Here is a 23,534-nt window from a genome sequence, read left to right on the forward strand (position 1 = left end):
CTATCTATCTATCTATCTATCTATCTATCTATCTATCTATCTATCTATCTATCTATTTTTTATTATTATTATTATCCATGTATTATTATTTTTTATTATTATTATTATTATTATAGCTATCTATCTATTATTATTATTTATATTATTATTATTATTATTATCCATTTATTATTATTATTATTTATTATTATTATTATTATAGCTATCTATCTATCTATTATTATTATTTATATTATTATTATTATTATTACCTATTATTATTATTTATATTATTATCCATTTATTATTATTATTATTATTATTATTATTATTATTATTACCTATTTATTATTATTTATATTAAATATTTGTATCTATCTATCTATCTATCTATCTATCTATCTATCTATCTATCTATCTATCTATCTATCTATCTATCTATCTATCTATCTATCTATCTATCTATCTATCTATTTTTTATTATTATTATTATCCATGTATTATTATTTATTATTATTATTATTTTGGGAAAATAGAGAAATACAGTTGATCATAGACCTTACTACCGAGCCCGCATCCTAATTGTAAGATATATCGAAGAGTAGGGAACAAGGAGATGGAATTACCATGCAATCACCGGGTTGTGGGATAGAGGCCCAGGTGATACTCCCAGTAGGAGGGGGATATGGACTTTGAAGGGCTGGTATAGTAGTGAACAACAAAGGGATTAAAAATATAATATTTTATTCAAAAAGACAATACATCATTAAAAACATACACAAAAATACATGGACATATTTGGCATATGTATCACAAACTTGACTTATCCATGTAGTAACATTGAGATGTGGCTATGGTTGGTTCGACGCGTTTCGCCTGATTGAAACAATTAGCTTCTTCAGGAACCAAAAAAGTTCTAGGCAACAATGGCCTCTGATGTAGATATTAACAGAAAAGAAGAAAAAACAAAAATTATAAAGGAACACATCATGTGTACATATAGTCAACAAACTATGCCTTTGACAGTTAGTATCAAGGCAGGTATACAAGGATATATTAATATGTTAACTTGCTCACCTAGGTCATATTGTAGGTTAGCTGGGAAAAGGGGTTCAAGATGCCCAAATCGTCCAATGCGAGCCGGGACAAACAGAGCCTTCCTCCAACAAATCCTACAGAGGGATCAGGGTCCCTCTGATGATATAGGGTGGATCGGACCTCTTCCAAGTATACCCCAATGATTATTTATCTCATTATTCAGTGCAGATGGATGCCCCCCATATATTAATATGGAGGTGCTGACAAAAGTTGGCACGGTAGTAAAGGGTAAAATGTATCAGCCCAGATAGCTCTGCAAAGCTGGTATAGGAACAAAATATAAAAAAAGAGAACAATATTAGGAAAATATTGTGGCTAAACAGCCAAAAAAAAGGGATTACTATGTAGCAAATCAAAGTTCCTTTGTTGTTGTTGCTCACCTATATTAGAGGTAGATACCGCATGGAGGTCCGAGTGCCGATGCCTGCGGCACAGTTTGCCGCTGCTATCGGCGTGCTCGCCTCGTGGGCTATTAAATAGGAAGAGATCCCACCGGAAATGCGACGCTAGCAGCGTCATAACGTCACTTCCGGTGCGGGCGCAATGCATCTGCGTCACTACCGGAGTGGCAAAAGATGGTACTGCAGCCAGGGAGGCGGTGCGCACTAATCCCATTATTGGGAGAGGAGCAAACGCCCGTGGGGGGGCGTATCTCCTCTGCTTTGCGCCCGAATCCACCCAATGTGGGGAAAGCTCATAAACGACCGGGCTCACATTGGGACAACCCGACATCAGCAGAACCCTATAAAACAAAATAGAGAAAAAAAACACATAATAGGTTGTTAATAAATCCCACATTACTAGACAACAGAGAAAAAAACTGCTTACAAGGGACCAACTAAATAAACGTTGTTAATCCCTATATGCTGAGTTGGCAAGAGGAATATCTCTCATTCATGATATACCAATAATTGAGACCATAATTATAAACTATTAGCAAAAGATATTTTGCTAACTAAACCAAAAATGTTAGAAGGAAAAAAAAAAAAAAAAAAAAAAAAAAAAAGGGGGGAAAAAAGGGAAAGGGAAAAGAAGGAAAAATAGATATTTCATATAGAGGAGGATATTTCAGGAAATATATTCAGAGAAATGGTTTATATGACACTGCTGTGTTCAAACCCGGCCATTTTGTGGCCTGTTGGTTAAAGATCCATTTTGCCTCCCTCTGGAGGATGATCTTGTCGGTATTACCACCTCGTGGGTTGCTGTTTATCACTTCTAAGACCGAGAAGGAGACCATATGGGGGTCGAAACTGTGGTTGAGACCAACATGTTTGCATATAGGGGTAAATATAAGTCCTACTTCTAGATAATACAGATGGTCGTATATCCTTTGCCAAAATTTTCTTTTTGTTTTCCCTATATAGAAAGCTCCACATCTACATGTGGCTAGGTAAACAACCCCCTCGGTCTGACATGTAGCTGAGAATTTAGGCCTTAAGGTTCCTCCACGTGGCAGGGGAAGAGTGTTGCCCTCCCTTACCCACGGGCATTGATCACAAACTCCACACCTATGTGTCCCTAGTTTACTTTCAGGATCCATAGGGGCGGGAGGCCTATAGTGACTATGAACAAGTGAGTCGCCCAGGGATTTGGCCTTTCTAAAGACCAGTTCTGGTCTAGGTCTGACATACTTAGATATTGTTAAATCATCAGTTAGAAAATGCCAGTTTTTGGACAAAATGGAACGGATTTCTTGATGATGACTGTTATAGGTAGTTATCATTTTAGTAGTGGGAGAGGGTTCCTGTTTTTTAGGAGTGTAAATGAGGTCCTCTCTGTTTTGTGATTTGGCCTTCTGATAGGCTTTTTTTAGAACCCTGTTGCTGTACCCCCTCAATTTGAGTCGTTTTTTCAGGGCCCCTGCCTCCCTCTCAAAGTCCTCCTCCCTCCCGCAGTTACGGCGGATCCTTAAATATTGACAATAAGGAATGTTACGTACTAGTGGTTTAGGATGGCCACTCTGAAAGTGCAGAATGGTGTTACCGGCTGTATCCTTACGGTACAGGGAAGTGAATAAGGTTCCATCGGGAGATAGGTGTATGTAGGTGTCTAAGAAAGAGATCACCGATTTGCTGTGCTGCATGGTAAACTTTAGGTTAAATTGATTAACTGAGATGAAATGCATGAACTCCATGAGCTGTTCATACGATCCCGTCCACACCACCAGGACGTCATCAATATATCTCTTCCAAAAGAGAATATATTCGAAAAAGGGTGACGCCTCCTCGTCCGAGAACAGGTAGCGCTCCCATCCCCCCAGGTACAGGTTGGCATACGATGGGGCACATGCCGTCCCCATCGCTACCCCCTGCACCTGGAGGAATGTTTCGTCGTTAAAGGTAAATAAATTTGAGTTCAGAATGAACTCAAGAAGTTGCAATACAAAATCAGTACGAACCCAATTGGAGCGCTCCTGTTCTCGGAGGAAGGAGGACGCCACCTCAAGACCTCGAGTATGAGGTATTGAGGAATAGAGTGCCTCAATGTCAATTGCTACCAGCAATGACTGTGAGGGCACAACCATCCCTTCAACAACTTTGAGTAGTTCTACCGTGTCTTTTAAGTAGGATGGTAGACTGGCCACCAATGGGCGCAGTTGACTGTCAACATACCGGCTTGCCATTTCCGATATGCTGCCAATACCAGATACAATTGGACGTCCTGGTGGTGGGACGGTTTTCTTATGGATCTTGGGGATGGAGTAAAATGTAGGCGTAATCGGCCATTTAACAAATAAATATTCAAATAACTCTTTGTCAATCACATTGTTGTAAGCAGCATTAGAAATTAAGGCATGAAACTCAGCATTTTTTGTGGTGATCAATGTCTCAGACACCCTAGAATACCACTCCTCATTGGAGAGGATGGCCATACACATATCAATATATTGATCACGGTCCATGACGACCACATTGCCACCCTTGTCCGAGGGTTTGATGACAATGTGGTCGTCATGGATCAAGCGATCAAGAGCTCGCCGCTGCGGGGGGGACAGATTGGACTCGAGATGGGAGGAGGGGACAAGGTTTTCAAAGTCCTTTGTTGTTTGCTTCAGAAAGGCCCAGACTGCTGGGCAAGTTTGTAGACTTGGAAAATTAGTAGATTTGGCTCTAAATTGGGGTTCAGAGGGGGGCTCAGGTTCCTCATCAGATGAAGGTGGAGAATCAGGGTCATTTATAGGTCCTCCACTTTCATCTAGAAGTTGGATCAATATTTTTAGCATTTTAAAATCATTGATTTTGAAACCTTTGTAGGGATCCTCGTGTGTTCCATCTTTATCGCGTTTCTTTTGATTCTTATCGAATAAGTATTTATAGGTGAGATTTCTCGCGAAAAGATGGAGGTCCTTTGTGATTTCAAATTTATTGACCCTTTCTAGTGGACAGAAGCCTAACCCCAGCCTAAGAATGTCCAGTTCATCAGCAGTTAGTTGCCGAGATGATAAGTTGACAACATCTAATCCGAGAGGGGAGGTGCCGGTTTTATCAGGTGTATGTCCAATGTACCTGTTTTCTTGTTTCCCAGCGCCTGCTGTCCGTTGGGACCTGCAGGAGCTGGGATAAGGCCTAAAGGGGCCTCAATAGGTAAACTTGTTTGTTTATTTTTAGGTTTGATTCCAGTGTTGGAAGATGTTTGAGACGGGTCCATCTCTGTATTGAACATAGAGTACTGATTATGCTCTGTTCTAGACCCATATATATTTGTTAAGCCCCTATCAGTATGGGGAAGCTGTTTAGGTTTCGGTGTCGTTTCATGTGGCGACACCGACCTTTTTTGAGGTTTTTCCTGTTGGAAGTCCATGCGGTTCAGTCCTCCCCTTGAGGATGGTCTGCCCCGCTTTGGCTTGCCCCTCTGTGCTTGATTAGTACTTTTGTAAGACGAGACTGAGGATGACAAGGAGGCTTCGGATTCTGTTCTAACAATATCATTGTTGTAGTTAGTATTTCTAGGAAAATTTTGTCTATTCCTTTTTTGCCAGTTCATTTTATTCCATTTGTAAGCTGTACCGCTTGCAAAGGCTAATCTATCTTTCATATATTTAAAGTCCTTTTTACCAATGATTTCTTTGTTAAATCGTTCTAGAAATTGAGTTAACTCTTGCTCTTTTCTAATAAAATCCGTAGTTTGTGAAGCTGGTTTGTTGGTTTGAAGCAAACCAATCTCCTTGTCAACCTCTTCTAAGTCTTTTGAATATTTGTTTTTCAAAAGTTGCATCATTTTTGCTGAGCAGGCTGTGAGATTATTTTCCCACTGTTCACGGAAAATAGGGTCAAGAATTTCAAACGAAGGAAAAACCTGGATACGCAAACCAATTGGGTTGACTTCATCTCTTAGGTATTTATCAAAGTACCTGATGTGCCAACCCAAGTTGGACTTGCGTTCCATAAGTTTCTTTAATTTTTGGAAATATACCTCCATAGTTATATCATTAGGGGCGTATGTTGTACATGTCTGCTGAATAGAATCCAAGAATTTCTCCCAGGCAGGACCTGTTAATTGTGCCATGATAAATGTTAAGAAGAAAGTCCCTCTCTATATAAAACGGAAGAAAAATATTTGATGACGTCCTGGTGGTGTGGACGGGATCGTATGAACAGCTCATGGAGTTCATGCATTTCATCTCAGTTAATCAATTTAACCTAAAGTTTACCATGCAGCACAGCAAATCGGTGATCTCTTTCTTAGACACCTACATACACCTATCTCCCGATGGAACCTTATTCACTTCCCTGTACCGTAAGGATACAGCCGGTAACACCATTCTGCACTTTCAGAGTGGCCATCCTAAACCACTAGTACGTAACATTCCTTATTGTCAATATTTAAGGATCCGCCGTAACTGCGGGAGGGAGGAGGACTTTGAGAGGGAGGCAGGGGCCCTGAAAAAACGACTCAAATTGAGGGGGTACAGCAACAGGGTTCTAAAAAAAGCCTATCAGAAGGCCAAATCACAAAACAGAGAGGACCTCATTTACACTCCTAAAAAACAGGAACCCTCTCCCACTACTAAAATGATAACTACCTATAACAGTCATCATCAAGAAATCCGTTCCATTTTGTCCAAAAACTGGCATTTTCTAACTGATGATTTAACAATATCTAAGTATGTCAGACCTAGACCAGAACTGGTCTTTAGAAAGGCCAAATCCCTGGGCGACTCACTTGTTCATAGTCACTATAGGCCTCCCGCCCCTATGGATCCTGAAAGTAAACTAGGGACACATAGGTGTGGAGTTTGTGATCAATGCCCGTGGGTAAGGGAGGGCAACACTCTTCCCCTGCCACGTGGAGGAACCTTAAGGCCTAAATTCTCAGCTACATGTCAGACCGAGGGGGTTGTTTACCTAGCCACATGTAGATGTGGAGCTTTCTATATAGGGAAAACAAAAAGAAAATTTTGGCAAAGGATATACGACCATCTGTATTATCTAGAAGTAGGACTTATATTTACCCCTATATGCAAACATGTTGGTCTCAACCACAGTTTCGACCCCCATATGGTCTCCTTCTCGGTCTTAGAAGTGATAAACAGCAACCCACGAGGTGGTAATACCGACAAGATCATCCTCCAGAGGGAGGCAAAATGGATCTTTAACCAACAGGCCACAAAATGGCCGGGTTTGAACACAGCAGTGTCATATAAACCATTTCTCTGAATATATTTCCTGAAATATCCTCCTCTATATGAAATATCTATTTTTCCTTCTTTTCCCTTTCCCTTTTTTCCCCCCTTTTTTTTTTTTTTTTTTTTTTTTTATTATTTAATTTTTTTTTTTTTTTTTCCTTCTAACATTTTTGGTTTAGTTAGCAAAATATCTTTTGCTAATAGTTTATAATTATGGTCTCAATTATTGGTATATCATGAATGAGAGATATTCCTCTTGCCAACTCAGCATATAGGGATTAACAACGTTTATTTAGTTGGTCCCTTGTAAGCAGTTTTTTTCTCTGTTGTCTAGTAATGTGGGATTTATTAACAACCTATTATGTGTTTTTTTCTCTATTTTGTTTTATAGGGTTCTGCTGATGTCGGGTTGTCCCAATGTGAGCCCGGTCGTTTATGAGCTTTCCCCACATTGGGTGGATTCGGGCGCAAAGCAGAGGAGATACGCCCCCCCACGGGCGTTTGCTCCGCTCCCAATAATGGGATTAGTGCGCACCGCCTCCCTGGCTGCAGTACCATCTTTTGCCACTCCGGTAGTGACGCAGATGCATTGCGCCCGCACCGGAAGTGACGTTATGACGCTGCTAGCGTCGCATTTCCGGTGGGATCTCTTCCTATTTAATAGCCCACGAGGCGAGCACGCCGATAGCAGCGGCAAACTGTGCCGCAGGCATCGGCACTCGGACCTCCATGCGGTATCTACCTCTAATATAGGTGAGCAACAACAACAAAGGAACTTTGATTTGCTACATAGTAATCCCTTTTTTTTGGCTGTTTAGCCACAATATTTTCCTAATATTGTTCTCTTTTTTTATATTTTGTTCCTATACCAGCTTTGCAGAGCTATCTGGGCTGATACATTTTACCCTTTACTACCGTGCCAACTTTTGTCAGCACCTCCATATTAATATATTGGGGGCATCCATCTGCACTGAATAATGAGATAAATAATCATTGGGGTATACTTGGAAGAGGTCCGATCCACCCTATATCATCAGAGGGACCCTGATCCCTCTGTAGGATTTGTTGGAGGAAGGCTCTGTTTGTCCCGGCTCGCATTGGACGATTTGGGCATCTTGAACCCCTTTTCCCAGCTAACCTACAATATGACCTAGGTGAGCAAGTTAACATATTAATATATCCTTGTATACCTGCCTTGATACTAACTGTCAAAGGCATAGTTTGTTGACTATATGTACACATGATGTGTTCCTTTATAATTTTTGTTTTTTCTTCTTTTCTGTTAATATCTACATCAGAGGCCATTGTTGCCTAGAACTTTTTTGGTTCCTGAAGAAGCTAATTGTTTCAATCAGGCGAAACGCGTCGAACCAACCATAGCCACATCTCAATGTTACTACATGGATAAGTCAAGTTTGTGATACATATGCCAAATATGTCCATGTATTTTTGTGTATGTTTTTAATGATGTATTGTCTTTTTGAATAAAATATTATATTTTTAATCCCTTTGTTGTTCACTACTATACCAGCCCTTCAAAGTCCATATCCCCCTCCTACTGGGAGTATCACCTGGGCCTCTATCCCACAACCCGGTGATTGCATGGTAATTCCATCTCCTTGTTCCCTACTCTTCGATATTATTATTATTATTATTATTATAGCTATCTATCTATTATTATTATTTATATTATTATTATTATTATCCATTTATTATTATTATTTATTATTATTATTATTATAGCTATCTATCTATTATTATTATTTATATTATTATTATTATTACCTATTATTATTATTTATATTATTATCCATTTATTATTATTTATTATTATTATTATTATTATTACCTATTTATTATTATTTATATTAAATATTTGTATCTATCTATCTATCTATCTATCTATCTATCTATCTATCTATCTATCTATCTATCTATCTATCTATCTATCTATCTATCTATCTATTATTATTATTATTATCCATGTATTATTATTTATTATTATTATTATAGCTATCTATCTATTATTATTATTTATATTATTATTATTATTATTATCTATTTTTTATTATTATTATAGCTATCTATCTATATATTATTATTTATATTATTATTATTATTACCTATTTATTATTATTATTTATATTATTATTATTATCCATTTATTATTATTATTTATTATTATTATTATTACCTATTTATTATTTATATTAATATTAAATATTTCTATCTATCTATCTATCTATCTATCTATCTATCTATCTATCTATCTATCTATCTATCTATCTATCTATCTATCTATCTCTATGGGATGTAATGTATCTTGGGCTCCAAATGTTGTGAGAAATTAATGTCTTGTCCTCAGAAATTCTGGAGTAGCTATAAATAGTGGATGGATTGAATGGATTGGGTTGGATTGAATGGATTGGGTTGGATTGGATGGATTGGATGGGTTGGATTGGATGGACTGGATTGGGTTGGATTGGATACATTGGATTGGATGGATTGGGTTGGATTGGATATATTGGATTGGATGGATTGGGTTGGATTGGATATATTGGATTAGATGGATTGGGTTGGATTGGATATATTGGATTGGATGGATTAGATTGGATGGATTGGGTTGGATTGGAATGGATTGAGTTGGATGGATCGGATTGGTTTGGGTTGGATTGGATGGATTGGGTTGGATATATTGGATTGGATTTGATCGAATGGATTGGGTTGGATGGATCGGATTGGATTCGATTGATTGGGTTGGATTGGATGGATTTGGTTAGATTGAATTGGGTTGGATATACTGGATTGGTTGGATGGATTGGATTGTATGGATTACGTTGGATTGGATATACTGGATTGGATGAATTGGATGGAGTGATTTATATTTTTTTTCTATCAGGAAGAATCCCGGGGAGAAGATTTGTTGTGAATCTCTGAGATTTGTTCCTCACAGGTGGAGACCTCTGATGGTGGCGCGGAGTACCTCTGATATACGGAGATTCGGGAAGGACAGACGGATCGGTAACGGGCCGGGAATCCGGCAGTCCTGGGTGGTGACATTTTTGGTGAAATGTATTTGGGTGAAAATTTCGGGGGGGGTTTTGGATGGAGCAAGGAATGTTTAAAACCCTTGAGGGTCCCAATGGGGAGATTTATCTTCACTAAGGAGTCTATTCAAATTGTGCAAACCATTTGCTCGGTGAATCTGCAGATTCATTCGTTCTGTGCAAATCTAGCTATTTTCTCTTCTGAACAAAGGTTCTTTTATTATGGGCAGTAGTAAAATACCTCATTATGGCCACTAGGTGGAGCTCTACATCCTTGTAGCCAGAGATACAATGTAAATAATTCTAGAGAACGCTAGAGGGAATTAGCAATGGTTACAATTCACACAGAAGAAATGTTCATGCAGATTAGCTGGAAGAATGACTATGCACACATTTTATGAATGGGCTGCTTAGAGCCATCCATACTTTAGGTATAAAAGCTTCAACCTATTAACATTTTCAGGTATTTTAAATCTGCAGTTTTAACTAAAATAATCCCCGGTGCTCCGGCCATGAAAGTCACTTCCTATAATACTGTGACAACGCTCTGTTCCTTTCTCCCAATTGTGCTCCTGCGTTGTCACCCTGTCACACGGGCTATGATGGCTGTTTAACCACTCGCCTGCCAGGCACTTTCACCCCCTTCCTGCCCAGGGCCAATTTTCAGCTTTCAGAGCTCTCACACTTTGAACGACAATTGCGCCTTAATGCAGCGTTGTACCCAAATAAAGTTTTTATCATTTTTTTTGAGACAGATAGAGCTTTCTTCTGGTGGAATTTATTTATACACCACTGGTGGTTTATTTTTTGCAAAACAAACAAAAAAAACCAAAGATTTTGAAAAAAAAAATGTTTTTCTTCGCTTCTATTATAAAATTTTGTAAATAAGTAATTTTTCTGTTTCACTGATGTGCCCTGATGAGGCTGCACTGATGGGCACTGATAGGCTGCACTGATGGGCACTAATAGGCTGCACTGATGGGCACTGATAGGCTGCACTGATGGGCACTAATAGGCTGCACTGATGGGCACTGATAGGCTGCACTGATGGGCACTGATAGGCTGCACTGATGGGCACTAATAGGCTGCACTGATGGGCACTGATAGGCTGCACTGATGGGCACTAATAGGCTGCACTGATGGGCACTGATAGGCTGCACTGATGGGCACTCATAGGCTGCACTGATGGGCACTCATAGGCTGCACTGATGGGCACTCATAGGCTGCACTGATGGGCACTAATAGGCTGCACTGATGGGCACTAATAGGCTGCACTGATGGGCACTGATAGGCTGCACTGATGGGCACTCATAGGCTGCACTGATGAGGCTACACTGATGGGCACTGATGAGGCTGCACTGATGGGCACTGATAGGCTGTAATGATGGGCACTTATGAGGCTGCACTGATGGGCACTGATAGGCTGCACTGATGGGCACTGATAGGCTGCACTGATGGGCACTGATGAGGCTGCACTGATTCACACTAAGAGGTTGCACTGGTGGGCACAGATAGGCTGTACTGATGGGCACTGATAGGCTGCACTGATCGGCACTGATGAGGCCACACTGATGGGCACTGATGGGCATTGATGAGGTGGCACTGATGGTCACTGATAGGCTGCACTAATGGGCACTGATAGGCACAGATGAGGATACACTGATGGGGCTGCACTGACAGGCCGCACTGATGAGCACTGATAGGTAGCACTGATAGGCAGCATGGATAGGCAACACTGATGGGCACTGATAGGCGGCAATGATAGGTGGCAAGGACAGGGATCACTGATAGGCACTGACAGGCATCACTAATGGGCACTGATAGGCACTGATGTTAACTAATTGGCAGCACTGATAGACGGGAATGATAGGCACTGATTGGCAGCAATAATGGGCACTGATTGGCACTGACGGGCGGCACTGATGGGCATTGATTGGCAGCACTGATAGGTATCACTGATGGGCACTGTTGAGGTTGCACTGATAATCAGGACCTGGTTATCAGTGTAGATGTCCCCTGTGTGGATTGCCTCTCACCGGCTCTCCTCTCCTGGCACTGTTATCATAATGAGAGAAAAGCCGATAACCGGTATATCCTGTATACACTGTGATTGGACACAGCTGGTCACATAATAAAGAGCTGCTGTGATTGGCTCTTTACCCCGATCTGTGATCAGCTGTGTCCAAAGGGGCACAACGATCACAAATCCCTGTCGATGCGTGCCGCAGGGGTCACACAGGGGTCACACAGGGGTCACACAGGGGTCACACAGGGGTCACGCAGGAAGCGCGATCACGGGAGGACGCCAATAGACGCCCTGCCGGAAATGTGCGACTGCGCTGTAGCCATCAAAGCGCGGTTGTGAAGAGGTTAAACGCATTACACAGACATGGTCCACTGTTGTCACCATCAGGAAACCCGTCCTGAGAAATGCCATAGAGTTCATGTAGACTGGAAGTGGCTGCAAAGAGGCTGCAGGAGATCAGCAGCACTGAGATGTAATGAAGGAAGAATTGAAGGTAAAAACTATTATTTTATTATTTTATTTTTCCATAGACTGTAATGTAGGATACACAGAGCCCGGAGGAAGCGAAATGTCATCCAGTTCGGGTTTCCATCTGCGTGCTCGGTGACCTAATTGCCAATGTTTTCTCCTCATAGTAGAATCCCCCCCCCCCCCCACAGCTCAGCGCGGTGTAAACACATTGGGGGGATTCATGCAGAGAAAACGCCGATTTCACGGACCTGCGGACTGTATGATGTCATCGGACACGGAGCACCAGATGTGATGGCGGGACACCTGCGAATATCTAATTACAAAGACACGCTGAATATGCTGCCGGGGTCATGTACTGTGCACAGCCGAGGGACCCCCAAAGAAAGACGTCATCTATAATAACCCCAAGGACCATTTCTGGGGGGTGGGGGGATGGGTAATCTCTATGATTCCGTTCAGACCGAACCATTAGTACTGGACGGACTACAATACCCATTATCCAGAACATATTCCCTGCATTATTATTATTATTATACAGGATTTATATAGTGCCAACAGTTTACACAGCGCTTTACAGTATAACAAAAGAGACCGTACAATTACTATATAAAAAAATACAAGAGGACCCTGCTCCTAAGAGCTTACAATCTAGCATGCGTTAACCCTTCAGCATGCATAAATTAACTTGGCTATAATCCCAGAACTCATTTTCATAGAACATTTTTATATTATATTTTTATATTATTTAATATATATATATATATTAATATATTTTATTATATTTTATTTTATTTATTACATATTTAAATATTATTTAAATATTTTATATATTATTATTATTATATTTAAATATTTTATATATTATTTAAATATTTTATTTATATATTAATAATTAATTATATTAATAAATATATATATATATATATATATATATATATATATATATATATATAATTTTTTTATATATAACATATATATATATATAATATATATGTATATACATACATACACACACACACATAAACTGTAGATCTAACACATTACCCAGTCCATACCAGTATAGATATCCAGCATGATAATTTTCCCAATTGAAATCGGATGTGTTTTTAAAGTGTTCCTTTAATTTTTTTGAGCACTATATATATATAATTTTTTTTAATTTGTATATGAATTTTATATTTATACATTTCATTAATGTATGCCACAGCCAATAAGAAAGCAGTTCTCCTGGTTGTCAAATTTTGGAAGTGTGGCTGGGTAATCCAGCTGTGCCCCCTAATGATGTACTTACCAGTGCACCCCAAAATGTCTTCTTGTGAACCCTGAAAGCCCCATCATTTCAGTGTTCCCCTGATCATCCTGAGTCATATAGTGACCCTAGTGCGCCCCATAACTCCAGTGCACCCCTAATCATTAGTGCACCCCTTAACTCCAGTGCACCCCTAATCATCCTGTGTCATCTAGTGAACCCAGTGCACCCCATAAATCCAGTGCACCCCTAATCATCAGTGCACCCCATAACTCCAGTGCACCCCTAATCTTCCTGTGTCATCTAGTGAACCCAGTGCACACCATAAATCCAGTGCACCCCTAATCATCAGTGCACCCCATAACTCCAGTGCACCCCTAATCGTCAGTGCACCCCATAACTCCAGTGCACCCCTAATCGTCAGTGCACCCCATAACTCCAGTGCACCCCTAATCTTCAGTGCACCCCATAACTCCAGTGCACCCCATAACTCCAGTGCACCCCTAATCATCAGTGCACCCCATAACTCCAGTGCACCCCTAGTCATCCTATGTCATCTAGTGAACCCAGTGAACCCTATAACTCCAGTGCACCCCGGAGCATCCTGTGTCATCTAGTGACCTCGGTAATCTACCTAAATCCAGTGTACCCCAGAGCAGTCTGAGTCATCTAGTGACCCCAGTGTACCCCGTGACTTTAGAGCACCCCAGAGCAGTCTGAGTCATCTAGTGACCCCAGTGTAACCTGTGACTTTAGAGCACCCCAGAGCATCCTGTGTCATCTAGTGACCTCAGTAAACTACGTAAATCCAGTGCACCCCAGAGCAGCCTAAGTCATCTAGTGATCCCTGTGCACTCCGTGACTCTGGGGCCCCCCAGAGTATCCTGTGTCATCTAGTGACCCCAGTGCACCCCGTGACTCCAGGGCACCCCAGAGTATCCTGAGTCATCTAGTGACCCCAGTGCACTCCGTGACTCCGGGGCCCCCCAGAGTACCCTGTGTCATCTAGTGACCCCAATGCACTCCGTGACTCTGGGGCCCCCCAGAGTATCCTGTGTCATCTAGTGACCCCAGTGCACTCTGTGACTCTGGGGCCCCCCAGAGTATCCTGTGTCATCTAGTGACCCCAGTGCACCCCGTGACTCCAGGGCACCCCAGAGTATCCTAAGTCATCTAGTGACCCTAGTGCACCCTGTGACTCCAGGGCACCCCAGAGTATCCTAAGTCATCTAGTGACCCCAGTGCACCCCGTGACTCCAGAGCACCCCAGAGTATCCTGTGTCGTCTAGTGACCCCAGTGCACCCCGTGACTCCAGGGCACCCCAGAGTATCCAGAGTCATCTAGTGACCCCAGTGCACCCCGTAACTCCAGGGCACCCCAGAGTATCCTGTGTCGTCTAGTGACCCCAGTGCACCCTGTGACTCCAGGGCACCCCAGAGTATCCTGTGTCATCTAGTGACCCCAGTGCACCCCGTGACTCCAGGGCACCCCAGAGTATCCTGTGTCGTCTAGTGACCCCAGTGCACCCCGTGACTCCAGGGCACCCCAGAGTATCCTGTGTCATCTAGTGACCCCAGTGCACCCCGTGACTCCAGGGCACCCCAGAGTATCCAGAGTCATCTAGTGACCCCAGTGCACCCCGTGACTCCAGGGCACCCCAGAGTATCCAGAGTCATCTAGTGACCCCAGTGCACCCCGTGACTCCAGGGCACCCCAGAGTATCCAGAGTCATCTAGTGACCCCAGTGCACCCCGTAACTCCAGGGCACCCCAGAGTATCCTGTGTCGTCTAGTGACCCCAGTGCACCCTGTGACTCCAGGGCACCCCAGAGTATCCTGTGTCATCTAGTGACCCCAGTGCACCCCGTGACTCCAGGGCACCCCAGAGTATCCTGTGTCGTCTAGTGACCCCAGTGCACCCCGTGACTCCAGGGCACCCCAGAGTATCCAGAGTCATCTAGTGACCCCAGTGCACCCCGTAACTCCAGGGCACCCCAGAGTATCCTGTGTCGTCTAGTGACCCCAGTGCACCCTGTGACTCCAGGGCACCCCAGAGTATCCTGTGTCATCTAGTGACCCCAGTGCACCCCGTGACTCCAGGGCACCCCAGAGTATCCTGTGTCGTCTAGTGACCCCAGTGCACCCCGTGACTCCAGGGCACCCCAGAGTATCCAGAGTCATCTAGTGACCCCAGTGCACCCCGTAACTCCAGGGCACCCCAGAGTATCCTGTGTCATCTAGTGACCCCAGTGCACCCCGTGACTCCAGGGCACCCCAGAGTATCCTGTGTCGTCTAGTGACCCCAGTGCACCCTGTGACTCCAGGGCACCCCAGAGTATCCTGTGTCATCTAGTGACCCCAGTGCACCCCGTGACTCCAGGGCACCCCAGAGTATCCTGTGTCGTCTAGTGACCCCAGTGCACCCCGTGACTCCAGGGCACCCCAGAGTATCCTGTGTCGTCTAGTGACCCCAGTGCACCCCGTGACTCCAGGGCACCCCAGAGTATCCTGTGTCATCTAGTGACCCCAGTGCACCCCGTGACTCCAGGGCACCCCAGAGTATCCTGTGTCATCTAGTGACCCCAGTGCACCCCGTGACTCCAGGGCACCCCAGAGTATCCTGTGTCGTCTAGTGACCCCAGTGCACCCCGTGACTCCAGGGCACCCCAGAGTATCCAGAGTCATCTAGTGACCCCAGTGCACCTTGTGCCTCCTGTGTCCCCATGCAGTCTCTTGCACTCTGTAGTACCCTCTGCTCCTCTCTGCCCCCCGCTCTGCTCCTGCCATCACCCGCACACCCCTTCTCTCCGTAGATAAGGACACCTGTGTATATGACAGTCATGTTATAGAATGTTAGTGAATTGTTCTATTATAGAAGTTCTTTAGCCTTTTCCAGCGATGGAGATTCATGTCTGTGCATTGCACCTAAGAGGATTATTTTACATGGAAATAATCCACATTCCTCCGGAATTTATAGAAGACAATAATCTTCCTAATCCACCATTTAATGTATGCTCTATAGGAAAGGCCAACAGGATTAAAGGCTGCAAGAACCAACGTACCCGGCCAAATCTCACACAATCCTGCCTTCTAGCTGCTGCTCCGCCTACTTGACTTCATTGGTGACCAGGATCTTTTAGATGTAAACCCAACCACTAAAATCTCACGGAATGTTTAACCTCTTCTTCTCATTTTATACGGGACTTCAATATTTCTTTATGTGCAGGTTAGCAGTCTTACTAAATTATGTTAGAAGCTGTCACCAGCAGTACTCCCTTTTCACCACAAGATGTCCTCAGTCTTCCAAGCAGAATGAAGCCCAACATCAGTCAGCCACTGGGTCCAGGGTGTCATAGGACCGCCCACTAAGGGTCAGTTCACATTGGGGGGGGCTTCAAAGTTGCCCGACTCTGAAGCCGCCCCCTACAGCACAACTTCTGTGTGGCTTGCAAACTACTCCAAAGTCACCCCAAGTAGTGCAGGAACCTTTTTCTGAGTCGCAGCGACTTAAGTCACTCCAATTAGAATGGTTCCATTGCACTGAATGGAGCGCAATTTGTCAGGGGACTAAGTCACCCCGGGGTGAACCGCGCCTAAGGAGGGATAGGGGGTCACCATGGCACCCCGCATAAAATGATTCCCTATGATAGAATATTATTATAACATATTATTTAATTTGTATCATTATATTATATTATATTACTATGCAATATGATATGATATATTATTAGAATATTATGCAATAAGATATTACGTTGTTATAATTTATTAAATTATATTAATTGTAACCTGATATGATATGATGTTATAATAATATTATGCTATACGATATTATATTAAATTATATTTTTTGTAACCCTGTAATGTAAAATATTATATTTTATTATACATATTTTTAATAATACAGTGCTATATGGTATTATATTGTTATATCAAATTTTATTTTTTGTATACCTGTAATGTAAAATATTATATTTTATCATACATAATATTATAATACAATGCTTTAAGATATTATATTATTATATTATATTAAATTATATTTTTTGTATCCCTGTAATGTAAAATATTACATGTTATTAAACATATTATTATAATACAATGCTTTATGATATTATATTGTTATATTATATAAAATTATATATTTTTTTGTATCCCTGTCATATAAAATATTACATTTTATTATACATATTATAATACAATGCTTTATGATATTATATTTTTATGTTAAATTATATTTTTTTGTATCCCTGTAATGTATAATATAATATTTTATTATACATACTATTATAATACAATGCTTTGTGATATTATATTGTTGTTTTATATTAATTTTTTTTTTTTTTTGTATTCCTGTAATTTAAAATATTACATTTTATTATACATACATATTATAATACAATGCTTTATGATATTATATTGTTCTATAAAATTATTATTTTTTTTTTATCCCTGTAATGTAAAATATTACATTTTTTATTATACATATTATTATAATACAATGCCTTATGAGTTATGATATTATATTGTTATATTATATTAAATAATAATTTTTGTATCCCTGTAATGTAAAATATTATATTTTATTATACATTATATTATTATACAGTGCTTTATGATATTATATTGTTATATTAAATTATATTTTGTTATCCCTGTAATGTATAATATTATATTTTATTATAATACAATGCTTTATGATATTATATTATATTAAATTATATTAATTGTAAAATACAAACAAGTGACCACTACCCCCACCCATTACTGGTCTTTGCAGCCAGGAGCACTGGAAGGGCGACGTATGTCAAACAAATGCAGAGATTTCGTAGCTCAAACTTACCAACCAGCCAGCGACTGAATTATCCTGTCTAACAACACAGTATCTCACAAAAGTAAGTACACCCCTCACATTTTATTCTATCTTTTCATGTGACAACACTGAAGAAATGAGACTTTGCTACAATGTAAAGTAGTGAGTGTACAGCTTGTATAACAGTGTAAATTTACTGTCCCCTCAAAATAACTCAACACACAGCCATTAATGTCTAAACCGCTAGCAACAAAAGTCAGTACACCCCTAAGTGACAATGTCCAAATTGGGCTCAAAGTGTCAATATTTTGTGTGGCCGCCATTATTTTCCAGCACTGCCTTAACCCTCTTGGGCATGGAGTTCACCAGAGCTTCACAGGTTGTCACTGGAGTCCTCTTCCCCTCCTCCATGATGACATCACAGAGCTGGTGAATGTTAGAGACCTTGCGCTCCTCCACCTTCTGTTTGAGGATCCCCCACAGATGCTCAATAGGGTTTAGGTCTGGAGCCATGCTTGGCCAGTCCATCACCTTTACCCTCAGCTTCTTTAGCAAGGCAGTGGTCGTCTTCGAGGTGTTTGGGGTCGTTATGTTGGAATACTGCCCTGCGGCCCAGTCCCGAAGGGAGGGGATCATGCTGCGGCCCAGTCTCCGAAGGGAGGGAATCATGCTGCGGCCCAGTCTCTGAAGGGAGAGGATCATGCTGCGGCCCAGTCTCTGAAGGGAGAGGATCATGCTGCGGCCCAGTCTACGAAGGAAGGGGATCATGCTGCGGCCCAGTCTCTGAAGGGAGGGGATCATGCTGCGGCCCAGTCTACGAAGGGAGGGAATCATGCTGCGACCCAGTCTCCGAAGGGAGGGAATCATGCTGCGGCCCAGTCTCTGAAGGGAGAGGATCATGCTACGGCCCAGTCTCCGAAGGGAGAGGATCATGCTGCGGCCCAGTCTCTGAAGGGAGGGGATCATGCTGCGGCCCAGTCTACGAAGGGAGGGGATCATGCTGCGGCCCAGTCTCTGAAGGGAGAGGATCATGCTGCGGCCCAGTCTCCGAAGGGAGGGGATCATGCTGCGGCCCAGTCTCCGAAGGGAGGGGATCATGCTGCGGCTCAGTCTCCGAAGGGAGGGGATCATGCTGCGGCCCAGTCTCCGAAGGGAGGGGATCATGCTGCGGCCCAGTCTCCGAAGGGAGGGGATCATGCTGCGGCCCAGTCTCCGAAGGGAGGGGATCATGCTGCGGCCCAGTCTCCGAAGGGAGGGGATCATGCTGCGGCCCAGTCTCCGAAGGGAGAGGATCATGCTGCGGCCCAGTCTACGAAGGAAGGGGATCATGCTGCGGCCCAGTCTCTGAAGGGAGGGGATCATGCTGCGGCCCAGTCTACGAAGGGAGGGGATCATGCTGCGACCCAGTCTCCGAAGGGAGGGAATCATGCTGCGGCCCAGTCTCCGAAGGGAGAGGATCATGCTACGGCCCAGTCTCCGAAGGGAGAGGATCATGCTGCGGCCCAGTCTCTGAAGGGAGGGGATCATGCTGCGGCCCAGTCTACGAAGGGAGGGGATCATGCTGCGGCCCAGTCTCTGAAGGGAGAGGATCATGCTGCGGCCCAGTCTCCGAAGGGAGGGGATCATGCTGCGGCCCAGTCTCCGAAGGGAGGGGATCATGCTGCGGCCCAGTCTCCGAAGGGAGGGGATCATGCTGCGGCCCAGTCTCCGAAGGGAGGGGATCATGCTGCGGCCCAGTCTCCGAAGGGAGGGGATCACGCTGCGGCCCAGTCTCCGAAGGGAGGGGATCACGCTGCGGCCCAGTCTCCGAAGGGAGGGGATCACGCTGCGGCCCAGTCTCCGAAGGGATGGAATCACGCTGCAGGCCCAGTCTCCGGAGGGAGGAGATCACGCTGCGGCCCAGTCTACGAAGGGAGGGGATCACGCTGCGGCCCAGTCTCCGAAGGGAGGGGATCACGCTGCGGCCCAGTCTCCGAAGGGAGGGGATCACGCTGCGGCCCAGTCTCCGAAGGGAGGGGATCACGCTGCGGCCCAGTCTCCGAAGGGATGGAATCACGCTGCAGGCCCAGTCTCCGGAGGGAGGGGATCATGCTGCGGCCCAGTCTCCGAAGGGAGGGGATCACGCTGCGGCTCAGTCTCCGAAGGGAGGGGATCACGCTGCGGCCCAGTCTCCGAAGGGAGGGGATCACGCTGCGGCCCAGTCTACGAAGGGAGGGGATCACGCTGCGGCCCAGTCTACGAAGGGAGGGGATCACGCTGCGGCCCAGTCTCCGAAGGGAGGGGATCACGCTGCGGCCCAGTCTACGAAGGGAGGGGATCACGCTGCGGCCCAGTCTCCGAAGGGAGGGGATCACGCTGCGGCCCAGTCTCTGAAGGGAGAGGATCATGCTGCGGCCCAGTCTACGAAGGAAGGGGATCATGCTGCGGCCCAGTCTCTGAAGGGAGGGGATCATGCTGCGGCCCAGTCTACGAAGGGAGGGGATCATGCTGCGACCCAGTCTCCGAAGGGAGGGAATCATGCTGCGGCCCAGTCTCTGAAGGGAGAGGATCATGCTACGGCCCAGTCTCCGAAGGGAGGGGATCATGCTGCGGCCCAGTCTCTGAAGGGAGGGGATCATGCTGCGGCCCAGTCTACGAAGGGAGGGGATCATGCTGCGGCCCAGTCTCTGAAGGGAGAGGATCATGCTGCGGCCCAGTCTCCGAAGGGAGGGGATCATGCTGCGGCCCAGTCTCCGAAGGGAGGGGATCATGCTGCGGCCCAGTCTCCGAAGGGAGGGGATCATGCTGCGGCCCAGTCTCCGAAGGGAGGGGATCATGCTGCGGCCCAGTCTCCGAAGGGAGGGGATCACGCTGCGGCCCAGTCTCCGAAGGGAGAGGATCACGCTGCGGCCCAGTCTCCGAAGGGAGGGGATCACGCTGCGGCCCAGTCTCCGAAGGGATGGAATCACGCTGCAGGCCCAGTCTCCGGAGGGAGGGGATCACGCTGCGGCCCAGTCTACGAAGGGAGGGGATCACGCTGCGGCCCAGTCTCCGAAGGGAGGGGATCACGCTGCGGCCCAGTCTCCGAAGGGAGGGGATCACGCTGCGGCCCAGTCTCCGAAGGGAGGGGATCACGCTGCGGCCCAGTCTCCGAAGGGATGGAATCACGCTGCAGGCCCAGTCTCCGGAGGGAGGGGATCATGCTGCGGCCCAGTCTCCGAAGGGAGGGGATCACGCTGCGGCTCAGTCTCCGAAGGGAGGGGATCACGCTGCGGCCCAGTCTCCGAAGGGAGGGGATCACGCTGCGGCCCAGTCTACGAAGGGAGGGGATCACGCTGCGGCCCAGTCTCTGAAGGGAGGGGATCATGCTGCGGCCCAGTCTCCGAAGGGAGGGGATCATGCTGCGGCCCAGTCTCTGAAGGGAGGGGATCATGCTGCAGCCCAGTCTCTGAAGGGAGGGGATCATGCTGCGGCCCAGTCTCTGAAGGGAGGGGATCATGCTCTGCTTCAGTATGTCACAGTACATGTTGGCATTCATGGTTCCCTCAATGATCTGTAGCTCCCCAGTGTCGGCAGCACTCATGCAGCCCCAGACCATGACACTCCCACCACCACCACCACTTTAAGAACAGGGGTTTATTCTGCGCACATTTGCAAATACATGCGCAAGCGTCAGATCCCCGCCATGGCGCCTGGTTACCTGTAACTCTAACTTCTGAGTCTCCACTTCTAAAGAAGGCAATGTCAGCGGGCGTCCTGTGTGAGAGGGAATACATAGAGATTACTGAGGATGGAAATCTGATGACGGATCCACTTTGAAGCGGACGTTCTCCCTCCACTCTATTTATAAAGCAGTCAATGTAACATTCACCGACCATTCACTGATCAATCGCAGCCATCTAATACATATGGACCTGCAGTGAATGCTGGGTGAATGTTGGATTCCCCGTAGTACACGCCCCCTTGGTACAGATGTCTTTACTACATAGAAGTATGGAGAGGTGTTGCTGGGGGGCTCCACTAGGAGTCACCATCAGTCCGCAGAACGCATCGCCTGTACAGGGACGCACTCAGGTTGTGAGGAGGGTGGTCCTGGTATTGAACACCTCCTTTCCCCCCTAGTGGTCCTGGCAGTGAACCCCCCTTTCCCCCCTGCTGGTCCTGGTTCTGGACCCCCTTCCCCCCCTGATGGTCTTAGTAGTGACCCTCCCCCCTTTTCCCCCCTGATAATCCTGTTAGTGAACCCCCTTCCCCCCTAGTGGTTCCATTAATGAACTCCTCCTTTTCTCCCCGGATTGTCCTAGTAGTTACCTTCCCCCTGGTGGTTCCGGTAGTGAACTCTCACTTTCCCCCCGATGGTCCCAGTAGTGACCCCCCTTTTCCCCCCTGAAGGTCCCAGTAGCAAACCCCCTTCCCCCCCGGTGGTCCTGGTAGTGAACCCCCCTTTGCCCCCTGATGGTCCCAGTAGTGACCCCCCCTTCCCCCCCCTGATGGTCCAAGTAGCGAACCCCCTCCCCCTGATGGTCCCAGTAACTACCCCCCTTTCCCCCCTGACGGTCCCAGTATTGACCCCCTTCTACCCCCCTGACGGTCCCAGTACTGACCCCCTTTTGCCCCTGATGGTCCCAGTAACGAACCCACCTGGTGGTCCTGGCAGTGACCCTCCCTTTCCCCCTGATGGTCCCAGTAGTGACCCCTCTTTTCCCCCCTGATGGTTCTGGTAGGGAACCCCCTTCCACCCCTGGTGGTTCCGGTAGTGAACTCCCACTTTCCTCCCTGATGGTCCCAGTATTGGCCCCCCCCTTTCCCCCTGATGGTCCCAGTAGTGACCCCCCCCCTTTCCCCCCTGAAGGTCCCAGTAGCAAACCCCCTTCCCCCCCCCCGTGGTCCTGGTAGTGAACCCCCCTTTGCCCTCTGATGGTCCCAGTAACGAACCCCCTCCCCCTGATGGTCCCAGTAGTGACCCCCCTGGTGGTCCTGGTAGTGACCCCCCCTTCCCCCCTGATGGTCCCAGTAACGAACCCCCCTGGTGGTCCTGGTAGTGACCCCCCCTTCCCCCCTGATGGTCCCAGTAGTGACCCCCTTTTCCCCCTGACAGTCCCATTAGTGACCCCCCCTTCCCCCCTGATGGTCCCAGTAGCGAACCCCATTCCCCCCTGCTGGTCCTGGTGGTGACCCCCCTTTCCCCCTGGTGGTCCCGGTAGTGAATCCCCTCAGTGATGAATTCCTGGACAGGTGGAAAG

The sequence above is a fragment of the Pelophylax lessonae genome (assembly GCF_965119305.1).
Source record: "Pelophylax lessonae genome assembly, chromosome: 7".
Taxonomy (NCBI): Eukaryota; Metazoa; Chordata; class Amphibia; order Anura; family Ranidae; genus Pelophylax; species Pelophylax lessonae.